Below are 10,794 nucleotides of genomic sequence, written 5' to 3'. Positions count from 1 at the left end.
TACTCGGGCAGCTGGCCCAGTGTACAGTCTTACATTTACCATCGGGCTTGGTTACCCCTAGACCTCCGCATACTCGGGCAGCTGGCCCAGTGTACAGTCTTACATTTACCATCGGGCTCGGTTACCCCTAGACCTCCGCGTACTCGGGCAGCAGGCCCAGTGTACAGTCTTACATTTACCATCGGGCTCGGTTACCCCTAGACCTCCGCGTACTCGGGCAGTTGGCCCAGTGTACAGTCTTACATTTACCATCGGGCTCGGTTACCCCCTAGACCTCCACGCACTCGGGCAGCTGGCCCACTTGGAGTTAGACCCCTGCTCCTGGTCTTCCAGAAGTGACTGGGCTGCCGAAGCTTCTGATTCAGGAGCACAGGCCACCGTGGCCCAGAGGTAGCCTTATGGAAACTAGAAGGTACCCCTCTACTTCTCCATACACAGCCTAAGCCCAGGGCACACAGTGCAGCACTGTCACCCCACAGCCACCTAAGCAACCACACAGCTTTACAGGGCAGCCTGAAGCTGAGCTGTAAACAAGGCGTAAGAAGGGGCCATCAGTCAGGTTTCCCCCAAGCAGATTCTTCAGGCGGGGGTGTGGGCTCAGGGATGCGAGAACTGGGGGGAAGACAAGGAACAGGTGCCAGGGGTGCACGCAGGGGCAGCTGCCCTGGCTTGCCCAACGAGGACGGAGACATCTGTGTGGTTTGGGGGAAGACGGTGTTCTGCCTTCTTGTCCCTGGGGGTGTCCAGCCCAGCCAGAACAGTGAAGAGGCTGCTCGGGGCAGCACAGAACAGCTGGATGTGAACTCAGCTCCAAAGCAGGGTGTGGAGACAGCTAAGGGAGGCTGGGTGTGGACTGGGACAAGCTGGGCCCAGACTGGAGGCTGCCTCTGCAGATGCCAGCGTAGATGGCAAGGCGACAGGGCCCAGTTCCCATGCCCCCACCGTGACTTGGCCACAACCCCAGAACTGCAGGGGGATCCTGCATGGACTGAGGTTGAGGTCAGTCCTGGATAGAAGCATGGTATGGGAACGAGGTGGGTGCACTTCTGCAGGGGAGAGTTGGGTCTCCAGCACGGGGGTCTGCGGTCGGCCATCTGGACCAGATGCCCATCCAGTCCTAGCTCCAGAGCATGCCCAGAACCCTAATGCTGCCCCAACCCTGCTGGAACTGCCACTCCTGTGGTCCAGGTCACCCTCCTCTCTTAAATGGATTCTTTTTTTTTTTTTTTGAGAGGTTTTTGCTATAGAGTGCGTGCGCTCGCCTGAGAGACAGAGAGAAAAAAAGGGAGAAATCACCCCCCAGGGGGGATGGCACGCTGCAATCCCTTCTCCTCCATTCGCTTCTCGGGATCCTGGGCATGCACACACACGTGCCTGGCTTGCGTTCAAGTCACCAGGTCCGGGACTGGAACCATGTTCGAGTACGTGGAAATCCAGCAACATAACCATTACGTCATTTGCTGGTCCCTTTAAATGGATTATCTCAGTAGCCCTGAGGTCTCCCAGAGCTCATTTTCAACAACACAAGGCCTCTTACATTACAGGGGAGACCATGTCAGGCTGAGAAGCTGGCAACAGCTTTATGTCATTGAGCCTTTTTGTGGCGACTTGTAACCTGACCACCCAAACCCACACCTACACTCACTACAGGGCTACTCCTACCCTGGGGCCTTTGCACAAAACAGCGGTGCCCTGTCTGCTTCAGGGTCAACTTCTCCGCAAAGCGCTGATGTGTATTTCTCCCCATGCCCTATGCCCTATCTCAGCCTGTTTTTCCCTGCAGCGCTTATTCTCTTCTCACAGTATGGGTTTTGCTGTATCTAGACACTAGAAGGTAGGTTCTAGAGGCCAGGGATTTTTGCCTCTTTTGTTAATGCTGGATTCCCAGAGCCCAGAAAAGGGCATGATATTCAACAGACATTTGCTGAATTGAACGAACTAGATTAAGGGGTCGCTGCTGCTTCTGGCCTATACCCATTCCCCACTCCCTCCTTCCAGTTCTGGCTTCTTCCTTACTCCCTCTGCTTCTCTTTCGTCGGCTCTGGCCTCCGGTCCTCCTGCCCCGATATAAAGCTACAGACGTCAGGATCTCCCACGGCTTTTGAGGAAGGGGGATGCTCCCAGTGGGCTTACTTACCCTCGCACAAGGTGCAAGAGCCACCCAGAGGGTCTGGGAACCGAGGCGGTTCCAGCCCTGCTTCTCCACTGTGTGGCCTCAGCCAATCTCTCCTCGCCTAAGAGCCTCGCTGTCATTTGTGCAGAAAACGAAAGTCAAGCAAGCAGTCCACACCCGGTGGGGGCTGCTCGCCCAGTCGGCCAAGCCCACCCGGTGCTGCTCTGCTCAGCCGCCCGGCCAGCGCTCAGCTTTCGGAGCCGCCGGCGAGGTGCCCGCTTCCGGGCCGCTCCAGCCCAGGGGGCCGTCGCCCACGTCGCGCTGGGCAGTGCATTCCACGCACCCCGCCCCGCGTGAGCCCCTGGGCACCCCTGCTTTTCAGGCAACGCTGGGCCCGTGTCACAGGCGAGGAAGCTGAGGCCCAAAGAGCGGCTTATTCCAAGTCGCTCTGCTGGGGAGACCCTGCCATTTCCTAGTCCGGCTCTGCATTCGGTGAGGGGCCGAACCGCCTTGCCCACCGCCACGTGCGAGGGCGGGTGCGGGCAGGAAGCCCGCGGGCTTCGCCGCTCCTCATCCTGCTCCCACCAAACCCCAGCTTTCGTCTCACTCTCTCCTGTCCTCACTCGCCGCAGCGAAAACCCAGCTCCTTAACTCCTGCAGACTCGCCTATACCCGCGGCGACCCGGTCACGTGCGCGGGGCCCGCTCAGTCACGTGCGCCCTCTGGCCAATCCCCGCGTCCAGGAAGGAGAAGCATTGTGATTGGCTTCTCTGTCCCTGTCTCTGTGGGCTGCGTGATCTCGCTCTCTCGCGAGACTCGGCGTCCGGAGGGACTCTCGGCCCCACAACGCCTCGGACCCGGGCGGGGCCGTCCCGTATTGGCGTGGCCTCGCGCGTCCCTTGCGTCATCTCCCCGAGCCGGCCCGAGCTTAGGGCTCTTGCGCTGAAACTGTGCTCTGGCCCTGCCGCCTGGAGCTGGGGCGCGTTTCTCCATGGGCCCAGGGCCCTCCACCGCCGGCCCCTCCCCCGGTTCGCTTACGGGCTGGCTCGCGCGCCGCGGTGTCGTTTCCTTGTCGTCCCTGCTGTGCTGAGAATACCCAAGTGTGGGCCACGGCAGGCTTCTGGGGCTGTGACCCCTTCCGAGTCTCTGCAGTGTGGGGTGGAGGGGCTGAGTGCCCCATTGTCCGCTCAGGGCCGGCTCAGGTGTGCACAGGTGCCCGGGCCGGCGTCCCTGCGTGGTCTCCCCCGGCCGCCCGCGGCACGCAGCCCGGCGTCCCTGCAGGACTCGGCTGCTGCCCACACACGACGTGTAGCTGCAGCCTCTTCTGTGCCCGAGCACTCACCCCTTCATCTTTCCAAGCATTGAGCCTCTGGGCGGCGGGGAGTGGGCATAGGGCTAGGCACTGGGGACGCGCAGAGAACAAGACATGCCGGGGGGCCGTTCCCACAGAGCTCGAGGTCTATCGGGGAAGACACGTTGGACTTGAAGAAACAGCGCCTGAGGTTGGGACATCAAGAATAGGCAAGATACGAGGACAAGCAGCCTGTAGCCAGGCCAGGGCACTGGGCGCAGCATGTCCAAGGCTCAAGGGTAGGATTGGCCTGTCATAGGAGCGTGGGGCAGGCAGCTGGGCCAGTTTGGTTCCTGGAGGTTTCCGGATCAGGTAGGTGTTTATAGAAGAGCCCCCAGGCTGTGACATGGAGAGCCCGCGGGCGGAGGACAGGAGGGAGGCGGGCAGAGGCCGAATGCAACCGTCTGAGCAAAGGCGGTGTAGAACTCAGCGTGTTCAGAAGCCTGTCTGGGCTTCAGCTTGACTTCTTTAAGGCTATCCACCCATGATTTAAATTCAGCAATACTCCAGGTGGTTAAGAGTTTACAAGTCCTTAAAACATCAGAGAGCAGGGCCAGCAGGTGGCAGTGGTTGGGGCGCCACTCCCAGTCCCAGACATGGTGCCTTGCTGTCTCACTTTTCCTTTCTGTCTGGCTGAGTGCAGGGGCTCCGTAACAAATTAAAATAGAATTTTTAAAAAGATGTATTTACTTACTATGATTATTATTTTTTAAAATGTATTTATCCACTAATTTATTTTATTATTTTAAAATTTGACCAGAGAGAGAGGGGAAAGTGAGAAAGCAAGCCACCAGGTCTGAGACTCGAACCGTGGTCAGCCATGTGGGAGTGCCCAGCACTTTAACCACCACGCCATCTGCTGGCCCCATTATGATGATTATTTTTCACTATGATTATTATTTTTCACATGAGTTTTGCCAGAGAAAGATGGGGAGAGAAGGAGAGTGAGAAAGCAAGCCACCAGATCAGGGACTCGAACCATGGTTGGCCATGTGGGAATTCCAGCACCCCAACTACTGCCACTTGCTGGACCCCAAATTAAAATAAATTAAGAAAATGAAATATTTTTTAAAAAAACAAGCAGGGGAGAGAGAAGGATAAAAATGAGGAGGGCTGAGAAGGTAAGGGAGAAAACACACAGAGGCTGGAGAGAACTTCAGAGGAACATGCCCGGAGACCTGCAGACATCCAATGAACCATTTAGATGGGCCCTCACCTGTCCCTCTGCATGACCTGAGGCAGTTGGGCCAGCTGGCTATGTGTCAGGTTGTCTGTAATGGGAGACATTGGTCTTTGGCGGTTAGTTAGTGGTAACATGGGATGCCTCTAAGGAATGGAACTGCGTGGTTGGCTGGTATGCATACGTGTATGTGAGTGAGTACACACGTGTGCACTGTAGGGAACAGAGTTGTGAGGAATTTTTTTTTCCCATAGGGTGCATACACTCACTGGACAGAGACAGCGAGGGAAAGTGAGAAATCACCACACAAAGGGGGATGGCAATGCTGCAATCCCTTCTCCATTTTCTTCTCTGAATTGTGGGCATGCACATGTGCCTGGCATATTCTTTTTTTTTTTTTTTCTTTATTAACCTTTGTTCCAAACTTTATTCCCAGGCTTCTTCAGCTTAATTAGCTGCAAAGAATGAACTGCGTATAAGCAAAAACTGAAAAGAGCTGCAGTGCCCGAGGGGCTTAGGCTTAAAAATATTAGAGATCTAGATTTTATCAGATCCATAAACAAAACAGAATTTTAAAAAGCAGTCATAATATAAAATAGCAGCTCCCAGTAACTTCGTCAAGTTTATCCCTTTCAGAAGTTGACTCAATTCAGTTTGCCTCATTCTTGGAAGCCTCATCAAAATTCTCCACGAGATCTGGAACTTCATCATCATCTTCCTCCTCTCCAGTAGCAAGTGGTGCTTTTCCATCCACAGGTTGTTTGGGCAGAGCTTCAGCCAGTCTCCTTAGACTAGTCAGACTGTCTGCCCAAGCTGGTCTAAGATGCTGGGGAGCATTTCTGTCAGCTGCTTTGTCTCAGCATGGCCTATAATGGTGAAAGTATTCGCTGCCAGAGATGCCTGAACTTTAGGGTTGTTAAAGTGGATCACTGTTCCCTGGTTTGTAAACATATTCACCTCTTCAATACCAGAGATATTGTTTACCCCTAACTTCTTTAAGGAGAACTGAAGTTTCTTATCATCTGCTGTAGCTGTTCTATGAACCACCTTCTTTCTGCGAGCAGTTCCTTTCCCACCAATGCGCACTTGTGCCTGCAGCTTGGCGAGCTTTTCCTGGTTCATGATAGTTTCTTTCATCTTGTCGGAACGGAAAAGGGGCCGCGCGGGGGACTAGGGTTGGCGCTCAGGAGGTCTCAGGCAGACCAGCTGAGATTAGGCGCACACACGCGGGGACGCAAGATGGCAGCTAGAGGGAGGCCGCCACATGTGCCTGGCATATTCTTCAAGCTACTGGGTCAGGAACTTGAACCACAGAGTGGCCATGTGTGATCTAGTGCCTTAACTACCACACCTACTGGCCTGGGAGGAGTTTTTTTTTTTTTTTTAACTTTATATTCTTTTCAAATTTTGAGCAACATAGCAAGTCAGAGAGAGAGAGATGTCAGGCCTTTCTGTGTGTGCACTGGTCACAGCTGGGCATGTACCAGGTACTTGATAAAGACTTGAACGCAGTGAGATGTTAGCAAGGGCATGTTCTGGGTACCTGGTACCCGAGTTCTGGCTGGTGGTCTGCTGCCAACACACACTGTGTTACAGTTTGTTCTCTCAGTAACTGAGTACTGCAGATGGAGTCACTTATAAAAAATCGTTTTATTTAGCTCATAGTTTTGGAGGTCCAAGGTCAAGAGGCCACATTTGGTAAATGTCTTGTTCGCGGGGACTCCAGAGGTGGCGACAGGCTATCCCACGGTGAGATGGGAGCTTGTGCCTGTGTCCATGTGTGTCTTTGGTCTCTCCATCTCTCTGTAAGCCCACCAGGATTCACTCGGGCCCACCCTGTTTTCACCTAATCCTCATCTCCCAAAGGTTCCACCTCTTCATTTTATACTTTTCACCCTATGAATGTCATCGCAACCTCATTTCTTTATAACTGCTAAGGGTGCACGTGCCCTCAGAGAGAGAGAAAGAAAGAGGGAACACCCCTGCCCCCCGCAAGGAGCCATGGTCACACTACGATCTCTTTTCCTCCATTTCTCCATCCTGCCAGGATTTGGGGCATGCACACACATGTGGCTGGTGTGTTTTTCAAGCTGCCACAGGCTGGCCCAATATATTTAATATAGTAATATAGTAGGCTGTCAGAAAAGTCGTGTGGTTTTTTTTTTTTTTTTTGGAGAGGTTCTTTGCTTTAGGGCTTGTGCGCCTGCCAGAAAGACAGAGACAGAGAGAAAGCGAGAAATCATCCCCTGGAGGATGGCCATGTCTCAATCCCTTGTCCATTTTATTGGGATCTTGGGCATGCATGCACACGAGCCCAGCGTGAGTTTAAGCCACTGGGTCTGGGACTTGACCCGTGGTCGACTACATGGGAGTCCAGCAACATAGCCATTACACCAACTGCTGATCCTGCAGTCATGATGTATTTTTTTATGCAAAAATGTGTCATGACTTTCCAGATGACCCAATATATGTCTATAGCATGTGTATCACATTCTATATGCAAGATGTTGTAACCCACTTATTACACATAAATTTCTATGTGTGCACATGTAATTTAACATATTCTTCATTTTTAAAAAAGAATTATTGTATTTATTTTAATTTGACCAGAGAGGGACAGGGACAGAGTGGCAGATAGAGAGAGTGAGAAAGCAAGTTTCCAGGTCTAGGATTCGAACCATGGTTGGCCATGTGGGAGTCCAGTGCTCTTAACCACCACCACCATGCCATCTGCCAGCCCCCACATTATTCGTTTTTTTTTTTTTTTTAAGAGAGAGATTTTTGCTATAGGGTGCATGCACTGACCAGAGAGACAGAGACAGAAAGCAAGAAGTCACCCTCCAGGGGTATGGCCACATCGTCCCTTCTTCTCTATTCCCCTCTTGGGATTGTGGGCACGCACACACACATGCCCGGTGTGAGTTTTAAGTCACCAGATGTGAGATTCGAACTGTGGTTGACTACATGGAAGTTTAGTAACATAACCATTATGCTATCTGCTGGTACCTTCCTGACACATTTTTAGGTGAAAGCTCTGTGTAGGTTGAGTTTTCTCAGGGAGATGGGGAGGGAGGGGCAGTCGTGCCAGGAATGAGACCTTACGCTGCTACAGCCGTTCTGGAGTTTGGCGTCACAGCACAGAGGCTTGGAGGAGACCCCACGTGCTGAGTTCCGCAGCCCGCAGGACGCACTTGCGCTCTTACTGTTTGGCCCGTGCAGGGGGCACACCTCGGAGGTGCTGAGGCCCTGTGATCGTGGAGCCCTAGGCTGGATCCCTGGGCCAACCTGGGTGCTGGGCTCAGTGCCAGTACCTTTGCTCTTGGCGACGCAGGTGGGAGGATCACGAACTGGGGGCTGGCTGGCCACACGGTGAGACCCGTGTAGGAAAGGGCTGAGTGTGGCGGTGCACGCCTATAGTGCCCACTGATAGGGTGAGGCAGGACGGGGCAGTGAGACCTGCCTTACAAGTAAATTCCAGGTGGTCCCTTTAGCCTGGTTCTTAAAGCCATCTGGATCCCACATGGCCAACTGTGGTTTGAATCCTGGGCCTGGCAGCTTGAAAAATATGCCAGGTACATGTGTGTGTATGTCCACAACCCCAACAGGATGGGGAAATAAAGAAGGGATTATGATGTGGTCGCACCCCATTGGACATTGGAGGGTGCTCTCTTCCTCTTCCTGCCTCTCTATCTCGCTCTGGAGAGTGCATGTGTTCTCTGGCAAAAACAAAAACGAAAACAAATCCTCCTGCAGCCCTGTCATAGCACAGTGGTTAAGTGCTGTGTATAGGGAACTATTCCAGATGGCTGACCAGAGTTTGAATCCCAGCCCCGCAACTTGACAGGCATGCCAGGCCCGTGTGTGCTCCAAATCACAGCGGGATGGAGAAATGCAGAAGGGACTGCAGCGGGGGATCCCCATTGGAGAGTGCCTTCTTCTCTCTCTGTGGTAACTCACCCTCTGGCAAAAAAGAAAAAGCCAAACAAAAAACCAAACGACATCAACCGTAAACCCACCTCTGCACAGCCCCGGTCCCTCGGTGTGGAGAGGGGTGCTGGAGCGAGCTTGGGCTCACGACTGTCATTCTCTTGTGTGAGTGGCTCAATTCCTAGAAGCAGAATTTCAGAATCAGAAGATAGGCATTTAATGGGAGCCAGCTGGTAGCCCAGCGGGGATACATGGTGGCCGGGGAGGCTGGCCCGGCCTGGGCAGATTCTGGGTTCGTTGCCAGGCCGCATGTGGCCACTCAGAGGGGCTGGGTTCAAGCATCCAGACCTTGTCCAGGTGCTGTCTCTCTCCTGGGAGAAGTAAATAAATGACAACTTTGTAAAACAGGCACGCCAGTTTAGATATTTACATCTTACATTGTCCAATTGCCTTTCCAGAGTCAGACCTGCTGCATGCCACTCCCAGCAAACTAAATGCAGTCCCAGCCACCCTCCCCCTGCTGCCAGTCAGTGGTGAGCCTGTGCCCTCAGTGAGAAATGGGGTAGAGGAGCTCTCCTCGCTAGATCCCACCTCTGGGGGGGCAGGGCAGGGGAGCCGAGGGGGTCCCCCAGCACTTGGCACTTTTCACAGCTCTTTTGAGCATTATGATAATTCCGTCTGGTGTCTCTTCTCCTCTCTTCTCCCAGGGAGCCCGACTCAGAGGAAGCGAGGATCCCTCCTTGCTTCAGTGAGAGCGACCCCAGCTGCCTCCTGTGAATTCTGGGCCATAGTCCTGCCTCCCTGGACAGGGCAGGTGCAGGGGGAATAGCACCTGTCACCTCACTCCAGGGGGAGGGGCAGGCATGCAGGTGGCAGGAGGTTCTGGGCTCTTCGCATACCCCCACCACTGCCACATGGAGAGGAACATTCACTTTATTTATTTATTTATTATTTTTTTGCTATAGCATGCATGCGCTCTCCAGAAAGACAGAGAGACAGAAAGTGAGCAATCAGTCCCTAGGGGGGATAGCCATGCTGGAATCCCTTCTCCTCCATTCTCCTCTTGGGATCTTGGGCACGCACGCACATGCACCCGGTGTGAGTTTAAGCCACCGGGTCCGGGACTCGAACCACGGTCGACTACATGGGAGTCCAGCGACATAGCCATTACGCTAACTGCTGGTCCCATTCACTTTAAATTCAGGAGGACCACAACCTCACTAGAGCATTCCAAATGAAAGCATCAGAGGGTAACTCCTCACCTACCCACCATGAAATCTTTTCTTTTTAAGAATTATTTTATTTAACTTTATTTTAATTTGACCAGAGAGGGACACAGAGAGAGAGAGATAAATTAAGCCACCGGGTCTGGGTCTGGTGGGAGTCCAACTCCCACCATTGAATCTATTTATTTACTGGAATTTTTTTCTTCTTCTTTTTTTTTTTTTTTAGTTTTTGCTCTAGGGCACATGTGCTCACCAGAGAGAGAGAGAGGTAAATCAGCTCCCAGAGAAAGAGAACGGCCATGCTGCAATCCCTTCTCTATTACCCTCTCGAGATTTGGGGCATACACGCACATGAACCCAGGGAGAATCCAAGCCGTCGGGTCTGAGACCCAAACCAGGTCAACCACACCACCTGCTGTCTCCCTAAATATATTCCTCGAAAATCCATGCTGTGACCCACAGGTATACATGATCATATGTACAACAGCAATTACAGTAAAGATGGGCCATCTGCCTGTGCCTCTGAGAACCAGCCCTACATATGCTCTGGCTTCCGGCCCCCGGCTCTTCACGAACCTGACAACGGGCTCATTGTCAGCTCATGAACGGACTCATTTCTCTTTTTAAAATTTTATCTATTTATTGTTATTATTTTTTCAATTCTACCAGGGAAAGACAGAGGAAGAGAAAGAGAGAGAAAGCAAGCCACCAGGTCTGGGACTTGAACTGCAGTCGGCCGTGTGGGAGTCTAGCGCCCTTAACCACCACACCACCTGCTGGCCCTGAAAAAAAACAACTTTTGTAACTCACCTTTCTGTCCCCCTTCTGCTCTTTTCCTAGGAAAAGAGACCCAAACTCCACCACGCTGGAGCAATGGTGACAGCCCTGCAGGCCCCTTGCCTCCCAGGTGGCCATATTCATACTTTGGCTTGAATGTTCCCTGCTTGCACGACAGCTTGGGTCAGACCTCTTCATTCCAGGTTGACATGTTGGTCAC

General features: G+C 52.8%; 1 pseudogene; it reads right to left on the bottom strand.

The window, feature by feature from the left end:
- Window positions 1-5,051: 5,051 nt before the first annotated feature.
- Window positions 5,052-5,898, bottom strand: LOC102493191 (transcription factor BTF3 pseudogene; annotated as a pseudogene).
- Window positions 5,899-10,794: the final 4,896 nt, after the last annotated feature.

Source organism: Tupaia chinensis, unplaced genomic scaffold (genome assembly GCF_000334495.1).
Source record: "Tupaia chinensis unplaced genomic scaffold, TupChi_1.0 Scaffold000671_1, whole genome shotgun sequence".
NCBI classification, from domain to species: Eukaryota; Metazoa; Chordata; class Mammalia; order Scandentia; family Tupaiidae; genus Tupaia; species Tupaia belangeri.
This window is presented reverse-complemented; position numbering and strand designations above follow the sequence as displayed.